The sequence below is a fragment of the Mesocricetus auratus genome, unplaced genomic scaffold (assembly GCF_017639785.1).
Source record: "Mesocricetus auratus isolate SY011 unplaced genomic scaffold, BCM_Maur_2.0 Super-Scaffold_100037, whole genome shotgun sequence".
Lineage (NCBI taxonomy): Eukaryota > Metazoa > Chordata > Mammalia > Rodentia > Cricetidae > Mesocricetus > Mesocricetus auratus.
Genome location: NW_024429215.1, coordinates 2,099,461 through 2,117,967, shown reverse-complemented (window position 1 = coordinate 2,117,967; position 18,507 = coordinate 2,099,461). Strand labels below are relative to the sequence as shown.

General features: G+C 45.2%; 1 protein-coding gene across 1 annotated transcript in view; it reads right to left on the bottom strand.

Moving 5' to 3' along the window:
• LOC101844785 (zinc finger protein 54-like) overlaps window positions 1–18,507 on the bottom strand; it is a 1,121,204-nt gene that overhangs the window by 1,028,887 nt on the left and 73,810 nt on the right. The gene's annotated exons all lie outside the window — the stretch shown is intronic.

Below are 18,507 nucleotides of genomic sequence, written 5' to 3'. Positions count from 1 at the left end.
GGAGTCACAGGCCATTGTGAGCCCTCACTGGGATAGCGTTCCCAAGCTCTGTGTGTCATGTGCTGTGCAGTCAGGTTGACTGGGGAACCAACGTGTAAGTCTGCAGTCTTCATAGGAGATTGGTTAGGGCTCTGAGGAGTCTGAGGACACGGCTTCACAGTGCTTTGTAGGAACTTCATATGCAGACAGCCATTTGTTCTCAGCCTCTGCCTTGCCCTTGGTTTTTAAGATTGATTTTTTAATTTTTTTATTTTAATTTTAAATAGCTTGTTTTACATGTCAATCCCAGTTCCCTCTCCCTCCCCTCCTCCCACATCCCCCCAGCCTCACACCCTATTGCCAATTCCTTCCGCATAGGGAATATCTAGAGTCTTTCATTTCACTCAGGGTAGGGTCCAGGCACTTCCCTAAGAGTCCAGGCAGAGAGAACATCCCTCTTTGTGCTATGGGCACACGATGTCTGTTAATATTCGAGGGATAAACACTGATCCACTGCTCAGGACCCCAGGCCTCCTCATTGACACTCACATTCAGGGGGTCTGGATCGGTCCCATGCTGGCCTCCCAGCTGTCGGTCTGGGGTCCAAGAGCTCTCCCCTGTTCAGATCAGCTGTCTCTGCTGGTTTTGCCAGCCCATTCTTTGCCAATTTGCTCACCGCTCCTCTCTCTCTGTCGCTGAGTTCCTTGGGTTCAGTTCAGTGTTTTACTGTGGACGTTTGTCTCTGCTTCCATCAGTCACTGGATGAAGGCTCCCGGATGGTTATAGACACCAAGTTCACTATCAGGAATAGGTTTTCGAGGTGGTCTCTACACTATTGCTTAGCTTGCCAATTGATGTCATCCCTTTAGATCACTAGAGGTCACAATGGTGCCTGATCTGTCTTCTAACCTATGATTCCCTCTTCCCCCTATCCTACCCCCCAGTCAACCTTCCTGTTCCTCCACATCCTACTGTCTCTTCCACTTCTCTCCCTCTCTATTTCCCAACTCCCACTCCCCGCACCCCTCGCCGTGTTCCCCATCTGTTCAGAGGATCTTGCCTCATTTCTCTTCTCTTGGGTACCATGCATATCTTTTAGGTTCTTTCCTGTTTCCCAGACTCTGTCAGTGGAAGTGCAACCTGGCATTCTCCTGATCCATGTCTAAAATCCATATATGAGTGAGTACATACCATGTTTGTCTTTTTGTCACTGGGTTACCTCACTCAGGATGGTTTCTTCCAGTGCTATCCATTTACCTGCGAATTTCAAGATTCCATTGTTTTCTTCTGCTTAGTAATACTCCATTGTGTAAATGTACCACATTTTTTTCTATCCACTGTTCAGTTGAGGGGCATCTAGGTTGCTTCTAGGTTCTGGCTATTACAAATAATGCTGCTATGAACATAGTGGAGCAGATGCCTTTGTTGTATGAATTTGCCTCATTTGGATATATGCCTAAGAGTGGAATTGCTGGGTCTTGTGGTAGATTGATTCCCATTTTCCTGAAGAATCTCCATACTGATTTCCAAAGTGGCTGTACAAGTTGGCACTCCCACCAGCAGTGGAGGAGTGTTCCCCTCTCTCCACATCCTCTCCAGCATAAATTGTCTTCGGTGTTTTTGATTTTAGCCATTCTGACAGAAGTAAGATGGTATCTCAAAGTTGTTTTGATTTGTATTTCCCTGATGGCTAAGGATGTTGAGCACTTTCTTAAGTGTCTCTTGGCCATTTTAGCCTCCTCTATTGAGAATTCTCTGGTTAGTTCTGTACCCCACCTTTTAATTGGATCCTTTGGTGTTTTGGAGACTTGCTTCTTGAGTTCTTTGTAAATTTTGGAGATTAGCCCTCTGTCAGATGTGGGGTTAGTGAATATCTTTTCCCATTCTGTGGACTGCCTTTTTGTCTTTTTGACTGTGTCCTTTGCCTTACAGAAGCTTTTTAGTTTCAGAAGGTCCCATTTGTTAATTGTCGATCTCAGTGCCTGTGCCACAGGTGTTATGTTCAGGAAGTGGTCTCCTGTATCAACTCGTTGTTTCTCTCCTAAAAGTTTCAGTGTGGCTGGGATTTATGTTGAGATCTTTGATCCATTTGGACTTAAGTTTTGTACAAGGCGATAAACATGGATCTATCTGCAGTCTTCTGCATACCAGTACCCAGTTATGCCAGCACCATTTGTTGAAGATGCTTTCTTTTTTCCATTGTATAGTTTTAGCGTCTTTGTCAAAAATCAAGTGTTCATAGGTGTGTGGGTTAAAATCACGGTTTTCAGTTTGTTCCATTGGTGTGCCTGCCTATTTTTGTGCCAATACCAAGCTGTTTTCAGGACTATAGCTCTATAATAGAGCTTGAAGTCAGGTGTGGTGATGCCTCCTGAAGTTCCTTTATTATATAGGGTTGTTTTGGCTATCCTGAGCCTTTTGTTTTTCCAAATATAGTTGATTAATGTTCTTATCAGGTCTGTGAAGAATTGTGATGGAATTTTGATAGGGATTGCATTGAATCTGTAGACTGCTTTTGGCAAGATTGCCATTTTTATTATGTTGATCCTACCAATCCAAGAGCATGGGAGCTCTTTCCATTTTCTGGTATCCTCTTTGATTTCTTTCTTTAAAGGCTCAAAGTTCTTGATATACAGGTCTTTCACTTCCTTGGTTAACATTACCCCAGATATTTGATGCTGTTTATGGCTATTGTAAAGGGTGAGGTTTCTCTGATTTCTTTCTCAGTCACTTCATCATCTGTATATAATAGGACCACTGAGTTTTTTGAGTTTACCTTGTATCCTGCCACTTTGCAGGTGTTTATGAGCTCTAGGAGTTCCCTTGTGGAGTTTTTGGGTCACTTATATAAACTATCATATCATCTACAAATAGTGAAAGCTTGACTTCTTCTTTTCCTATTTGTATCCCCTTTATCTCCTTTTGTTGTCTTATTGCTGTAGCTAGAACTTCAAGTACAATATTGAAGAGATATGGAGAGAGTGGACAGCCTTGTTTTGTTCCTGATTTTAGGGGAATTGCGTTGAGTTTGACTCCATTTAGTTTGATGTTAGCTGTTGGTTTACTGTATATTGCTTTTATTATATTCAGGTATGTTCCTGTTATCCCTGATCTCTCTAGGACCTTTATCATGAAGGGGTGCTGGATTTTGTCAAAGGCTTTTTCAGCATCTAGTGACATGATCATGTGGTTTTTCTTTCACAGTTGGTTTATATGGTGGATTACATTGATAGATTTTCTAATGTTCAACCATCCCTGCATTCCTGGGATGAAGCCTACTTGATCATGGTGGATGATTTTTCTGATGTGTTCTTGAATCCGGTTTGCGAGTATTTTATTGAGTATTTTTGCATCGATGTTCATGAGGGAAATTGGTCTAAAGTTCTCTTTCTTAGTTGTGTCTTTGTGTGGCTTGGGTATCAAGGTAATTGTAGCCTCGTAAAAAGAGTTTGGCAGTGGGCCTCCTGCTTCTGTTGTGTGGAATACTTTGAGGAGTATTGGAATTAGCTCTTCTTTGAATTTCTGGTAGAATTCTGCACTGAAGCCATCTGGGCCTGAGCTTTTTTCTGTTTGGGAGACTTTTGATGACTGCTTCTATTTCATTAAGGGTCATAGGTCTGTTTACATTGTTTATCTGCTCTTGATTTAATTTTGGCACAACCAAAAGATTGATTTTTTTGCAAGTTTTTTTTTCCAAATATATTTATGTGTGTAGCCATGTGTGTGCAGGTTCTTCCAGAGGCCAGAATAAGGTTAGGAATATGGGTGGTTGTGAGCCTTTTCATTTGGATTTTGGGAACCTAACTCGCATCCTCTAAAAGAGCAACAAACACCTTTTTTTTTTCTTTTTTTTTTTTTTTCGAGACAGGGTTTCTCTGTATTGTTTTGGAGGTTGTCCTGGAACTCACTCTGTAGACCAGGCTGGCCTCGAACTCACAGAGATCCTCCTGCCTCTGCCTTCCAAGTGCTGGGATCCAAGGCATGTGCCACCAACGCCCGGCCAAACACTCTTAACCACACAGTCATCTCTCCAACTTCTGCTCTCCCCTGAATGTGGAAGTGCTGATTTTCAGCTGGCTATGTAACTCCTTTGGTTCAAAGTATTTTCTACTGGAGTGTGTAATAGTGTGACAAAATTCTAGCCAAAATGACATGGAAAGAAATAGAACTCACAACACACCACAGAGAAGGCACGATCCTCCTGTCATCTCAGACCAGGGAACATGGTGTAGGCCAGGCAGGGCAGAAGAGTAAAACAGCCTGGATCCCTCACACTGAACAACCGGTCGTTACTGCAGACTGGGGTCTTCACTTGAAATTCACCCCAATTCTGATGAAAGCAGAAGGGAAGGAGGCCAAAAGCCCCCCAAAAGGGAACAAGGGACTTAGAGATACACTGTGTACCAGGAAGGAAGGGTCTCAGAGGAAGTGACACTCTACTGACACGTGACTCACCTGGATGGGAAGCAGCCGCGGCATTGGGTGACTGATTTTATCAGTTCTGCTGTTGTATTCCTGAGCCCTTATTTTATTGGACCTTGTGATTTGTGGGGGCCAAGGGCAAAGATCCGTGGGATCCTGAGGCAGCGCTTCGTGCCAAGAGTGGAGGGTTTCCTAGGTGAGAACTTGCCTCATAGTCTGACATTAATCCAGTCCTTGCCACTTGTACAAACTGACCACAGAACCTGGAGCCTTGTTACTTAGCACTGTCTGAAGGCTAGTTAGAAATGTAGGAGCGCTGCCCCTAGCTGACTGTCGCGTCTGCCGCGCGGCCTGTGTCCGAGAACGTGCGGAGGGTGTCGGGGATTGACAACACAGAGACTCGTTCAACGATGTAAAGAAAACTTTAAGCAGGCCCCAAAAAGGTTCAAGAAAACTTCCTAAGAAAGGCTCCCACCAGAGAAGCTTCTGCTCTCTCCTCTCCCCTGGCTGGTTCTGCCCTGACCCCAGAAACTGATCTGGGCGTGGCAGAAGAGGTGGTTAGTCTTTGGACAAGGTCGAGGTCAGGGTGGTTTCTGCGGGCAGGCCTTTTCCAGGAACTTAATGCCCCCAGGCATTGTATTGTTTTTAGTAAACATTGTCTTACAGCTGCCTACTCCCAGGCAGAAGGGGAAGTGGGTCTCTGCTCAAGGTCTGGTGTTCCCACAGCTGACATCTTTTGTTTGTTTGATTTTCGAGACAAGTTTTCTCTGTATTGTTTTGGAGGCTGGCCTTGAACTGAGATTCACCTGCCTCTGGCTCTTGAGTGCTGGATTAAATGCGTGCGCCACCTACTCCCAGTGCTGGCTGACATTTTAATGTCCCTGTTTTAATGGGGTTTCCAGGGAACCGTCTCCAGTCACATCTGAGTAGCACCGCCTTAAACACTATCACTGAGTTTTCCTTTCTTGATAGTGACTTTAAAGACAAGAGACATACCACTCAGAGGAGGATCCACTTGGGTGAACATGTACACTGAGCTGCAGGATTCAGTGACGTAAAGATGGGTATCAAGACTAAAGTCCAGGTGTGGCTGATGGATGTAACCCTGGCCATTCGATGAAGATACGGAAATCCTAGCAGGAGTGCTTGGTGTCTGGTCCGTGGGCTAGAAAGCTAAAGACTGCCGAGAGACCCGGCACTTAGTGTTGTTAGACCGGGCAGGAGCGGCAGCTTCCGTGTCCCTAAGAGACGCCCTCTAATCAGGGCAGTGTTAGTCCTAGATGAAGCTTTGCTGCTTCAATGAACCTGTTCCTTGGGACCTTGACCTGGAGCTGGTTCAGGGTACAGACACCATGTGGAACTAAGATGAGCTTAACCACCCCACTTTCTCTTGTGAGACTTAGTCTCCAGAACTGCACATTGTTTTCTGCTGCGTTCATGGGGCACATGGACAGGTTTTATCTTCTTTCCCGATAAGTCCAATAAGCCGGCTCTTCCGACCTATTTTGCCAGCATCTTTTTGTACTCAGCCCTTCTGCTTTGACCCAAGAAACCCAGATGCAGGCAAGAGTATGGAGATAGCTTTGGCTAGTGAGTACCATTCGGGAGGACTGCTAGGGTTATAGTGTTTTCACCTTCCACTCAATATCTACCTGTAGTGTATGCACTGCAGGAAGTGCTGGGGAGAATTACTATGGCTCTCCTGTTTGATGAAGACAGGGTAGCACGTGTCTTCATACGCAAGGACAGTGTCCTGCTTCTCATCCAGATGAATGTAAGACATCAGGTCGTCTGTCCCAAATGGCAACAACAGGTCCATGCACGGCCTGGAGGTTTTCTGACCTGTTGTCACCAAATAAGGCCCAGGACAATTAGTGTCTGGGAATTTAGCTGAGGATGAGGAAATCTGCTCATTTCCATCATGCTTACAGATTTCTGCCCTTCGTTCACTCCTGCTCACTCTGCTCCAGCTTCCCTCTCCTTATCTCTTGTGTCAGCACCACAGACGTCAGCACACTAATGCGGGGTCCTTTGGCACTTTGGTGATGCCATCAAGCCGGGTACCATCTATTCTTTGCCAGCAGGATGCCTAGGCAGGTGGATCTGAATTGTAGTTGAGCCTGTCTCAAAGTAGTAGTGAGACCCTGTCTCAAAGAGATTCATCTCTCTCTCTGTTCTGCATGACTATTTGGGAGGTGCGATGCGTCTCACTTGCTGGAACAAGCTGCATCAGACAGGAGCGTGCTTCCTCAGCCGGTGCTGTCCCGTTCTAACATAAGATGTTTTCGTGGCTTCCATATTCTCCAGGTCGGCACGCCATCATGTGTAGGGTAAAAGGGGCCAAGGAAAGAACACCCTGCCCATGACTTGACCCCAGGACCAGGCCTTAAAATCCCACCAATCCCAAGCCATCCTGGAAAGCTCCCCCACCCCACCAAAAAACCCTACATAGTTCTGTACTATGCTTAGTTTTCTGTTGCTTTTCACCCTAGAGGCAGCCACCCTCCTGGATTTGTTGTCCTCATGTGTAGGAGGAAATCAATGCCGCCATTAACCATATGACTTACTAGAGGCGCATACAGATGAGGTAATAAAAGAGCAGTTTACCACATCGCTAACCACACCCACTTTAGGTATGACTAAAGACGTATACTGACGTAGGCTGTCACCTCATCTGTATGCGCCTCTAATAAGTTACATGGTTAATGGTAGCATTGTTTTCCTCCTACACTCATGAAGTCACTAGTGAAGTTTGTTATGCGGCATTATGCTTTTCGCTAGAGCTCAACTGTAACAACTTTCCCTGGAGCGTAGCAGACCTGTAACCCTTTATCAGGGGAACCTCCCCTAGAGAAGCAGACCAGAGCTGCTGCTGTGCAGAGTGTCAGCGCTTACATCATCATCGAGGTTTGGTCCCGAATGTAAGCTGTACAGCCCAGATGAAAAGGCACCCGGCAGTCCGGAGCCAAAGAATACCACAGAGTCTCAAGCGTTGCAGGACTGAAGGGAAAGGTTTTTCCAATGGGACTGTTTCAACTCTGCTCCATTTGTTGGGGGAGGGGGACTCCCCAGCAAAAGTGTTAGAGCCTACTCTGCTCAGCTCCACGTTCCGTTCCACTGAGTGGGAAGTGTTAGATTTGGCGCTAATGAAACTCATGCCACACCATACAAACCTCACACAAGAGATTTGTTGGAAGAGAAAAAGAACACAGGACAGTGACTACCTCTACTCAGGCAAGAAGCAGGGCTTATATAGCGTTTCTTGGGGGGTCGGGATGGGGGAGGGAGGGAGGATTGGTGGGAATTCAAGTCCTGAACTTGGGGCAAACTCAGAGATTGGTGGGATTTTGTGCACAGGGATTGATTGGGTTTTATACTCAGGGATTGATGGGATATCAAGTACTTCGCCCTGGTCAGGGGTAGGCTGTTTTTCCTGGACCCTGGTCTCAGGGCCAGGGTGTTTGTTCTCTGACCATTTTTACCCTATAGAGAAGCCTCTATTTCTGAAGGGATTTTTCCTTAGTCTATGGAGCCAAGGAATCATTGCCGGGAAGATCTGCTTTGGGCAGATCCTATCTCTCTCTGACTTCTATCTTCAGACATGTTTTAGTGTCTCCTGAGATCCACCATCTATCTCTTGTCAACATAGTAAATCCAGTGCAACAGGAAGGACTACAGGCAAGTGTTTCTGAGGTTTGCTTACCTGACGTGCCTCCGAATGTTTCATTATTGAGGAAAATACAGTTATCTCTGTGGTAGAGAAACAGAAACCCCAAACCATCCGTTAAATAGAAAATATCCATGTTGCCACTTCGATGGAGTTCTGCCTCCTCTGAAGAGCTCTTGTCTCAAGCAGCCTGATGTGAGAATTCTGTGTCATCGTAGAACAGTGGAACAGCTCTAGAGCTCTAGAGACTTCTTAACAGTAAGGAAGAACACAAGAAGGAGAAATGAACCTTCAGACCTGCCATCTTATTTGGGTACTCCATCTGTGGTTCTCCGTGTTGTCTAACCTAACCCTTTCGTCATATTTTATGAGAACCTCAGAGCAACTCCCTTGATATTCCATATAAACCAGCTGTTTCTGTCTTTACTAGAAAGTTTGACTCTCAGCACACTCCACTAAAAGTCAACAGGCTTAACAGTCTACCATCTTCCCAAAAATCTTTGCAAATCTCCAGGTCATATTCTTAGGCCAAACACTGCAGTCACGGTAGGCTTTTTGCAAAATTTATTTTTAACTTGTGGAGTGGGGGTTGGGGAAACAGGGGGCGCGGGGGGGGGGGAGGGAGCTGGGAGTAGTATGTAAAAAGTTAAATAATTTAGAGCTGTCAAAAAAAAAAAAGACTTCCAGGAATCATTACAGAACATAAAGTTTGTAAACACTAATGAGACAGGAAGTTTGCTATGAGATTATGTCACCTAGAAATGTTAGAGAAGCTACACCCATAAAGTCTCATCAATGTGGCTGTCTAAACAAGTCCTAAACAACAATGGCGCCAATGGACGATTGCACGGAAAGCAGAGAGCTTATGTGGCCTCAGCCCTAGAGAAAGTATGCTATGAGCTGGTGAATGCTGAGAGGAGGAGAACTGGTCTTTTCCAGGGGAAGAGCATACCAGTTTTTTACTCAATACAGAGTGCTCAGTGCTGAGATCATATGCAAGCAGGTAATACTATGTGGACTAAGCCGGTCGAATTGATGTTTCTGGAAGAATGGATAGATGGTAGGATGATATATCGGTGATATAAATAATGAAAGGAGCCGGGCGTTGGTGGCGCACGCCTTTAATCCCAGCACTCGGGAGGCAGAGGCAGGCAGATCTCTGTAAGTTTGAGACCAGCCTGGACTACCAAGTGAGTTCCAGGACAGGCTCCAAAGCCACAGAGAAACCCTGTCTCGAAAAAAAGTAATGGAGGGAGAAAAGGGAAGAAGAGATTGATGTAATGATACAATTTTTAAAAATACAGAAAAGTGTGTGTGTCCATGTATGTGTGTTAAGTATGTTTGTGAGGGCCAGAGGTAAATGTCAAGTGTCTCCCACAGCTATGTTCCACCTTATTTTAAAAGTTTTTATTTTACATGTTATGTGTGAGTGCCTACATGTATGTATATAGTATGTATGTATGTATGTGTACCATTTTCATGCCTGGAAACTGCAGAAGTCAGAAATAGATATACAGGAATTCGGAAACATCCCTGTGACTTGGGGATCACACTCAGGTCCTTTGCAAGAGCAGTCAGTGTTCCTAACCATTGAGCCATCTCTCCATCCCCACATTTTGCCCTTTCATCATTGATTATTTATATTATGTGTAATTTCCCTGGCATGCATTGTAAGATGGATAATGCATGTAATTGCACGTTCATGTATCTACATAGTATCTATCATCTATATCTGTCTACATGTATAGAGACAATTATATCACATGGATAAATATTTTTTATAAACAACTATCCACATGTGAATTTAGTGTTTTACTGTTCTGAAGAAGTAAATAAGAATTATGCAGAAGCTTACAATTAACATGTCGCTGATAATGTCAAGACAATTTTCCATTCCTAATGCAGCCATGACAACTCATTAGGAGAAAGTGGCTGATAGTTTGGAAACACATAGAGACCGTTAGACTCGTGTTTCCCAGCAAACAGCTGAGATGATACATAAGACTCAGAAACGTTTGAAAACTACAGGAGAGCATGCAAAAGCAGACCCACAGGCTCGCAAGGAGAAAGGTGGTCATGGTAGCTCTGGATTCAGGGGAGGACCTGGAGGTGACCTCGATCCTACACATCTATTGCATTCTCTTTGTTTGTTTGTTTATTTCTCTGTGGCTTTTGGAGCCTGTCCTGGAACTAGCTCTTGTAGACCAGGCTGGTCTCGAACTCACAGAGATCCACCTGCCTCTGCCTCCCAAGTGCTGGGATTAAAGGTGTGCACCACCACTGCCCAGCGTATTGCATTCTCTGCTTGTGTCTGTACAGAAAAATAACCTTGGAGCCACTGATCTAAAGGGTGACGTCAGAAAGTGACAGGTACACTGAATGTAGCAATATACCAATTTTGTGTATATGTTCCGTATTGCAAAACATCCAAAATCCTGCAGGTATGTGTTATTTCTGTTGCCCTGTATCCTAATCACATGACAACAACAACAAATATTTGCAAGGAAGTAGAGGATCCAGACCAGATGATCCAGTGTAGCTGTGAGAATTTTCTTTGATGTTGAGGGCCTGGAAGAAACTCAGGAGCCAGGTAGTTCCAAAGGAGACACCCCACCTATCTGTAGAGACACAAAAGCAGTTTGCAAATAAAGTCACTGAAATAAACCTTCAATCTAGAGGCTGCCATTGTCTGGGTTACCCCTTTACATAAACAGGAGTGTGGAGAAGCTAGCTATAACTAAGTGCTTCAGACTCAGATCTGTGGACTTCAACCTGCACCCCATCAAATAAAGGAACCGGTAAAGATAGAGGAGAAAGGGATTCCCGATAACTCCAACCACAGTGTGTAAAAAGGAAATCATTCCAACAGCCACCACCATCTTGTCTGTTTTCTGCTCTCTTGACTCGGAGGAAGGGGGAAGAGCAGTACGGGTTTCAGGGTCCCAATCACCCGGAACCCAGTATTCTCTGTCCACAAGGATCCTCAGCTGGGATATTTCTGCTCATTTTTGTTTTACCCAGAAGCTCCTGAGAGTTACGTTGTGAGTTTAGATAACATTTCTGATGCACGCAATCTCTATAAACGAATCACACTTCCTCACTCTTCATAATCCATGATCCAGGCATGTTATACCTTAATTACAAAGATGACAAAAACTAAAACCGTATTGAGAAATTAGGTATTTCTAAGTTACAGCTTGCTTAAGGATCAAGTAGGCACTTGAAACTGGCTGAGCTTTAACAAAGAACAGAGTCCATCAACCTCCCTGACAGCTAATTAAGTGGGTTCTCTAAATGGGGTAGTTGGATATACAGGTTTGTTTATAGACATTCCTTTATGCTCTAAATTGGAGGCAAGTAACAAACTTTGCTACAGTAAGTTTATTTTCTTATAAAAATTTATTGTGCAATCCAGTATCAATTACAACTGAATACTGAGTGATTTTCAGTTTTTTTATTTTATGTGCATGAGTGTATCATCTGTGTGTGTGTGTGCACTATGTGTGTGCCTGCTGCCCAGGGAGGCTAGAAGAATATGCTGGATCCGCTAGAACTGGTTGTGAGCCACCATGTGAGTACTAACCCAGGTCCTCTACAAGAGCAGCCGCTGTCTTAACCATCAAGCCTTCTTTCTAGACCCAAGAATATTGAGGTATTTTCGGGAAAGGGAAGACAAATGTATGAGGAACTTGCTTCATGAGAAGCTACACACACTGAAAGACTATCTTGAGAGTGACCTATGATTCACTGGGATCTACATTACAAACAAGAGTTCTCATACATCTATCTTATGAATCAGTTCAATAATTACGTGCCCTGCCAAATACCCTCACCTGGTATAACACGGCAGGTAATAAGTAAGATTCTTACTACTTTAATTTCACATGGTTAGCTAAACTGTTAAGGAATGTCTTGATTGCGTAAAACAGATTTCTGATTGGTATTGTAGCATACATAAGCAAACTGGTAAATGTATATCGTGAACTTTGAAATAATCGAAATATGTGTCAGGCTTTCATTAGGTAGTCCTCCTCATGGCAAGGAACCAATCAGAAGTTAGCTGGCGGGGCTGTGCTTTACGTCTCTGGGTGTGCTTTACAGACAAGTGCACAACAGTGACCTGCAGAACATAGCAACCGCTCTGGGAGGGTCTATGGGCCATAACAACCAGTTGACCAATCAACACAGGGCAGGTCACAAGCCTGGAAGTGCACCAATCCTGAGACTGTTGCATATCCCTAGACACTCCCCTAATGCTGGTGTTTAAGATCCCTGCCTCGAGGTTTCTCGGGGTCTTTTTTCCAGCCATCTGCTGCAGTAGAGAGGTGAAGGGCCAGAGCTAATGGTTTTAGCTCGTTAAACAACCACAATAAAAGACTCTTTCCTTTTGCATCGAAATGGGCCTCTTGGTGATTTGAGGGTTCAGAATTTGGGCACAACACTTAGTAAATAAATTCCTTTAACAAGTGTGGTCTATTTTTAGACTATGGAGAATTCTATGAATGAGTGGAAACAGGTGATGCTTCTATGAAGGGTCTCGTTAGGAATTCAGGATTGCCAGGCATGCTGTCAAACACTTTTTGTCCCAGTGCTCAAGAGAAAGAAGCAGGCAGATCTACATATGGAATTCCAGGCCCACAAGAGCTACATAAATCTCATAAAATGTCAGGCTGGCCAGGCAGATGGTGGTGCACACCTTTAATCCCAGCACTCAGGAGGCAGAAGCAGGCAGACCTCTGTGAGTTCAAAATCAGCCTGGTCTACAAGAGCTAGTTTCAGGACAGTCTCCAAAACCACAGAGAAACCCTGTCTCGAAAAGCCCAAAAAAAAAAAAAAAAAAAAAAGAAAGAAAGCCAGGAGTTGGTGGCACACGCCTATTAATACTAGCACTTGAGAGACAAAGGCAGGCTGATCCCTGTGAGTTTGAAGCCTCTCCAGAGCGTATTCCAGGACAGGCTGCAAAACAATACAGAGAAACCCTGCCTCGAAAAACAAAAAACAAAAAAAGTCAGGCTGACGATGGTAAGTTTTAATAACCGGCATTAACAGGAAGAGCTTCATCATAAACAAACAATGACATTTTCAGGGTGCAGTCTATCCATCTCTACACTCAGCACACTCTGTGACCAGAGTGAGAGTAGCCATTCTCCTCAAGGAGTTTCCATTTCCACACAGACTAAGGAGATCCTGTTGGTTTATCCTCTTCATGAGCCTGGGATCTTACAGACACGGCTCTGCGAAACTTGAAAAATCAGGGCTGGAACTGGGGAGAGGGTTTGTGCTGGAGGCACAGCAGCAGGCTGATGTTAACGCAGCCATAATCACCTTCAGCATCAGCTGTCATTTCCAGGTAGATTTTGTGGGAACCTGTCTTTGTGGTCCTTCAGTGAGAACCTTGCCAAGTTAATACCTGAGAGGGGGAGTGTGGATTGAGAAAGGGCAGGTAAAGACACAAAGAAGAAGACAGAGACACAGGATAGAGTCAGAAAGGCAATCCAGTGAATACTGAACTCCACAAGTTTATTCTTCAACATTCTTAAGTACCCCAACCAAAAGGAGGGACTTGGCAGAAGACTTCTATTATCACGTATATGGAGCAAACAGACTGACTTCCCCTTAATCCTCCCAAGTATTTGGTAACCACACCTGTTATCCTGCCTTGAGGGTCAAGAGTAAGCACACGGGAGCCCAAGTCTGTTGTTTAGATAAGACATCTGCTACCAAGACCAAAGTATCCTGCAGCAGCCAAGGTCTTTTGACTTACTAAGGACAGTTTTGAACTCTCTGACCTTGAGGCAAGACGAAAAGGAGCCATTTTTATGGGGCCAGGCAAGACTTAATCGGCAGCAAATACTGTCGGTGAGGAGTAGTATTAAAGGAGAAAACGTCTGGGTTTGGGATGTGTCTAGGTCCCCTTTACTCTTGCTGTCGGGTACCATTCCTCCCCAGTTCCCCTGCTTCCTGTGTGACCTTGTCATTCAATTGCTTTCAATCCAGCATCTCATTTTTTTATATGAACACTTGCCCAGATTCTAGACACAGGTTTCCTCTGTGAATTTGCCCTTCAGACTGCACTTGCAAATACTCACCTTGCTCTTTGTCTTCACTGAAATGGATATTTCAATGCCATGGTCTTTTCACTGTGACACCTGGAGAAGTCCTTTCCTGATATGCACGAGATCTTAAATTCATGAAGTCTGTCTTGGCATTATAATCATCACAAGCACAGAAGTGTTAGATGATAATCATTCATTAAATGTGAGACTAACGTTTTCACATTTTCCATTCCCATAATGACTTCACATTCTTGGTTTCCACACAGCATGTGGGAATTCTCATGATTTCATACTATTCTTTCTCAAAAGCCCAAACTCAAGGTGAACATACTGGTTGGCAGTAACCCTGAGGATTTGCCTTGTGAGGTATAGAAACTGACAATATGACTGCTCTGTGGTATGGTTAAGGGGAAGGTTTTAAAGTAGGAGAAAGAAAGGGGGAGGGAGAGAGGAGAAAAGGAGAGAGACAGAGGGAGGGAGACAGAGTGGCTGCTCTGCATAGGACACAGGTTTGGGTTTTAGCATGCACATAGCTGCTAACAAGCTTCTGTGACAGCATTTCCAGGGGATCTAGCGCCCTCTGGTCTCCATGGGCCTTGCACATGTGGTGTGTGTGCATACACGCAAGCCAAACTTTCATACGCAAAAAGAAAACAAATCCAAAATTCCTTTTTCTCGTGTTTCAGTAGGCCTTTTTTTTTTCTTTCTTTCTTTTTTGGTTTTTGAGACAGGGTTTCTCTGTATTGTTTTGGAGACTGTCCTGGAACTCGCTCTGTAGACTAGGGTGGCCTCGAACTCACAGAGATCCACCTGCCTCTGCCTCCCAAGTGCTGGGATTAAAGGTGTTTCACCTCCTCAGTCAGCGTGTTTTGTGTTTTATTATTTTCACATCTGCTGTGATTGAGATTGTGTTTCTGTTTTGTTGTTGTTGTTGTTGCTGTGCCTGTGAGTTACCTCAGATATTTTTCAGGAAATTGTTCGTCTGCTGTGAGCAATACTCTTTTTTTTTTTTTTTTTTTTTTTTGGTTTTTTTCGAGACAAGGTTTCTCTGTGGCTTTGGAGGCTGTCCTGGAACTCTCTCTGTAGACCAGGCTGGCCTCGAACTCACAGAGATCCGCCTGCCTCTGCCTCCTGAGTGCTGGGATTAAAGGCATGTGCCACCAACGCCCAGCAGCAATACTCATTTTTGTCAGTCATAGGTTCTTGTTTGCCGCGCCCGCTGTGCCGCCTGTATCCGAGAATTTGCGGAGGGTGTCAGGATTGATGACACAGAGACCAGTCGGTGGTGCAAAGAAAACTTTAAGCAGGCCCCAAGAAGGCTCAAGAAAGCTTCCCAAGAAAGGCTTCCCTCAAGAAAAGCTTCTGCTCCCTTTCTTACCCCTGGCTTGTTATATGCCCCTGACACCAGAGTCAGTGGTGGGGGTCAGGAAGAGGCAGCTAGCCATTGGAAAGATCAAGGTCAGGGTGTTCCCATGAGTGAGCCCTTATCGGGAACTTAATGCTCCGGTAAACATTTCTTATGGACACCGGATTGTTTTCAGTAAACATGTTTTTAGTAAACGTTGTCTTACAGCTGCCTGCTCCCAGGCTGATGGGAAAGTGGGTCTCCGGCCAAGGTCTTTTGTTCCCACAATTGTTCATTTACCTACTTGGTCTTTGAATGTAACACATTTCTCCTCTTCTTCATATACATTTATTTGATTGAAAATCCGACATTGGAACACAATTTTATAAAATAACCTCACCTCCCCGCCAAGGATAAGAGAACACAGGATGGATATGAAGAGGGAATAGTGGGAAGGCAGGTTTCAATGGGGAGAGGTTAAATTAGAGTGTAGGGCGGAGGATGGGGGAGAGGGAAAGATAACATTAAAGATATTTGAAAAGGCATTTAGAAACCTATTTTATCAACTCCCCCCCCTCCCCGTGTGGTGTGTGTGTGTGTGTGTGTGTGTGTGTGTGTGTGTGTGTGTGTGTGTGTGTGTGTGTGTGTGTGATGTCAGAGTTTAACTGTGGTTAGCCTACACGGAGGAATTTTGCCCCTCCCAGAAGCCACAGACTAACAAATAGGAAGCACAGTTCTGGGAGTGGCATGCTTCCCCGTAAGTTGTCAGTCAGAAGTGTCTTGGAGACCCCTCAAACGAGAAAGCTCTCGAAATTGCTCTTGGTTGCACACCAGAATGTACTGTTTAAACTGGATTCCCGAAGACACTATCATCACTGGTTACAGTGCAGTGAGATATTCACCCCACACCTGTAGCGCTGGGCATGGTCACAGGTGCAGACACGACCGGTTGAAAGGATTGAATTAGAAAGCCCCTTTCTGGTGGCGGAGAGGATCGGGGTAGCAGGGTCTTCATCCTTGGAGCTGGAGCGACACGGCAGTCACTTGTTTCCTGTGTAAGTTCCATTTCCCCCAATAAACTACACTTCATTCTCCACTGAGTCTAGTGAATCCCGATTTCCACGCCCACAGTTACAGGTCGTAGAGAAATCAATTTGGCAGTGACCAAGAAACTTCTTTCCTGATGACCGGAAGGCGCTACTCAGGCTGCTGGAGAAGAAAAGTCATCAACTGTCGTAGCCAGATGTGTGACCGCTGTGGACTACAAGAATGACTCATGGGGCCAGGCGTTGGTGGTGCATGCCTTTAATCCCAGCACTCGGGAGGCAGAGGCAGGCGGATCTCTGTGAGTTCGAGGCCAGCCTGGTCTACAGAGTGAGTTCCAGGACAGCCTCCAAAACAATACAGAGAAACCCTGTCTCGAAAAAACAAAAAAAAACACACACACACACACACACACACACACACACACACACACACACACACAAAAAGAATGACTCATGGGGCAACAAGATACGTCCATGGCTACAGCAGTGGCATGGGTTTTAAAGGGATAACCAATTTCTTGGGTACAAGACCTGCTTCACGGGGAGAAATGCGTCCCCGGTTCTTTAAGTCCCACCAAGAATCTATTTTGGGGGAGCTCACAGGCCCCAGCGGAGAAATTGCTGTTATTGTCCTGCTTAAATGAACATAGTATGAAGCTGCCCTTTAAAGTCATTGCTTTCTACCCGTAGATTAATGTAGCTCTCAGACCACAACAAAGAAGTGTCTTTGACTTGATGTGCCATGTTTCCCTCCCCTCCTGCTCCTCCTCCTCCTCTTCTTCCTCCTCTGTTCCCATCTCCCAATCCACTCCTCCACAGTTTCTGTTCAGGAAAGGGCAGGATTTCCATGGATATGAACAAAACATGACATATCAAATCCATGGGGGATCATCAAAGTCTGTCTCATCATTTGGGGCAAGACCTCTGCCCTCCCCCATGTATCTAGTCAGAAAGAGTATCCCTCCATAGTGAGTGGGCTCCCAAAGTCCATTCGTGCTCTCGGGATAGATACTGGTTCCACTGCCAGCGGCCCCATAGACTGCCCAAGCCCCCCAACTGACACCCACCTTCATGGGGCCTGGTTCAGTCTCAGGCAGGTACCTCAACTGTCAGTCTGGGGTCCATGAGCTCCCACTTGTTCAGGTCAGCATGGTCTTGACCCCTTTGCTCATCACTCCTCCCTTTCTACATATGGATTCCAAGATAGAAAATCAGGAGTAGGGGAGTGGGGGGGGGGGAGCGGAGGGCAGAAGAGTAGTGAGGGGAGCACAAAGGATCAGGAAGGCCAAGTTGTGGGAAGAACAGAGAAGGAGAGCAAGGAAAGAGACAACTTAATAGAGGGAGCCATTATAGGTTCAAAGGGAAACCTGGCACTAGGGAAATCTCTAGGAATCCACAAGGATGACCCCAGCTAAGAACCTAAGCAGTAGTGGAGAGGCTACCTTAAATGTCCTTCCCCTATAATGTGATTGATGACTACTTTAAATGCCATCATAGAACCTTCATCCAGTAGCTGATGGAAGCAGAGGCAGATTCTCAGTTGGTTTTTTTTTTTTAATTTTCCAGTTTAAGTTTAGATAAGAAACAAGGTTGCTTCACAAGTCAGTTCCAGGTCCCTCTCCCTTTCCCTCCCCTCCTCCCGTGCCCTCCCCCCACCCCCCCACCCCCGTTATCCCCTCATTCCCCCAGGGAGGGTGAGGCCCTCCATGGGGGTGTCCATAGTCTGTCATTTCATATAGGGCAGGGCCTAGACCCTTCCCCAAGAGTTCAGGGTGAGAGTGCACCTCACATTGTTCTATGGGAGTCCAAAGTCCGTGTGTATACTTGGGATGGGTACTGATCTGCTGCCCAAGGCTCAATAGATTCCCTAGGCCTCCTCACTGACACCCAGATTCAGGGGTTCTTGATCAGTCCCATGCTCAGTTGGTTTTTAAAAATAAAGGGATAAGAGAAATGGGAAGGAGAACTAAGGAGAGTTAGGGGGAGTATCAG